The sequence below is a fragment of the Epinephelus moara genome, unplaced genomic scaffold (genome assembly GCF_006386435.1).
Source record: "Epinephelus moara isolate mb unplaced genomic scaffold, YSFRI_EMoa_1.0 scaffold49, whole genome shotgun sequence".
Classification (NCBI taxonomy): Eukaryota; Metazoa; Chordata; class Actinopteri; order Perciformes; family Serranidae; genus Epinephelus; species Epinephelus moara.
In genome coordinates this window covers 6,841-8,794 of record NW_026082421.1, presented here as the reverse complement: position 1 = coordinate 8,794, position 1,954 = coordinate 6,841, and positions in this window count along the sequence as shown.

Here is a 1,954-nt window from a genome sequence, read left to right as displayed (position 1 = left end):
CCTAGTGATGCCACAATATGCAAATTAGATAAGTTAATTTACTTCCATCAGATTCCTCTTCCTTAATTTTGAGGATGACCTGACAAAAACACCACAAAACAAAAGAGATCTACTGTAAATATGTTCAAAATGCTGTTTTACTAAGATTTATGAAATCCAATATGGATCGCCTAGTGACGACACAATATGCAAATTAGATGATTTAACTTACTCCCATCACAAACTTGGGGCCATGATGAAAAGTTTTCTCATTTACAGTATGCCTTTATCTGTCACCACTTTCAAGCCACAGCCTTTTGAAATGTTGAAATGAAAATGGAATTTTTTCCTCAATAAACTCTGGCACCTAAAGGGTCAAAATGGAGATTCTGCCCCTGTCATATCTGCATGTAAGATTTAGACACACACACATCATTTTTCTGTGAGTTTGTGTGTGAAAGCGGTTGCCATGGTGATGAAGTAGGTGCACCTGGCAGAAGAGCAGAGAGAGACAGACAGAACACAGAGAGAGCTGTTGTAGTGGAGATTTAACTCGTTTAAACCGATTTAAACCGTTTGTCCAATCAAGAAAATAAAGTGATTTTGAGAGACACCCACTTCTCGTGAACACACGTGTCGCGTTTTATATTTTTCGAGTCAAAAATGTGGTCAGGGGAGCGAGTTTAGTTTAGGTATGTAGAAGTGATGTCATAATATGCAAATTAGATGAGTTAATTTACTCCCATCAGATTCCCCTCCCTTTTTTTTGAGGAAGAGATGACAAAAGCAACACAAAACAAAATAAATCTACTGTGTAAATATGTTCAAAATGTTGTTTTACTGAGATTTATGAAGTCCAACATGGCCGCCGCCTAATGACGCCACAATATGCAAATTAGATGAGTTAATTTATTCCCATCAGATTCCTCTTACTTTATTTTGAGGACGAGATGACAAAAACAACACAAAACAAACGAAATGTACTGCGTAAATATGTTTAAAATGGTGTTTACTGAGATTCATGAAATCCAATATGGCTGCCATGTAGTGACACCACAATATGCAAATTAGATTAGGTAATTTACTCCCATCAGATTCTTGTTCCCTTATTTCGAGGCTGAGATGACAAAAACAGCACAAAATAAAAGAAATCTACTGTGTAAATATGTTCAAAAGGCTTTTTTACTGATATTTATGAAATCCAATATGGCCGCCGCCTAGTGACCCCACAATATGAAAATTAGATGAGTTAATTTACTGCCATGACAAACTTTGGGTCATGATGAATAGTTTTGTCATTTACAGTATGCCTTTATGTCTCACCACTTTCAAGCCACAGCCTTTTGAAATGTTGAAATGAAAATGGAATATTTTCCTCAATAAACTCTGGCACCTAAAGGGTTAAAATGGAGATTGTGCCCCTGTCATGTCTGCATGTAAGATTTAGACACACACACACACACACATCATGTTTCTGTCAGTTTGTGTGTGACAGCGGTTGCCATGGTGATGAAGTAGGTGCACCTGGCAGAAGAGCAGAGAGAGAGAGACACAGAACACAGAGAGACCTGTTTTAGTGTAGATTTAACTCCTCGAAGAAGTTCTTCCCATTCCCAAACCGCTGGTCCAATCATCAAAATAATGTGATGATGAGAGAGATAAAGTTATACAGAAGATGTGTTTAGCAGCAGTTGAACTGGTATGTGTGCGTCTTTAAAGCCGATACAATAAACGGTGTAGGAGGAGATGTGGTTTTTTTTAAGAGCACGTTTGAGGGGAAATCTTACTTTGAAAGGGCAAATAGCTCACTTCCTGTTGGATTTAGGTCATGGGTGTTAGCGTGTTATTTGTAGGTCGAACACTCCAGTTTTGGTTTGATCTTGATACGACATTCCTACGGGCTGCAGTGGCCAGTTTAGTGCACCTATGTGGCGCTAGAGAGCCCATTTTGGCACTGTAGGGGTTAATAATGTTT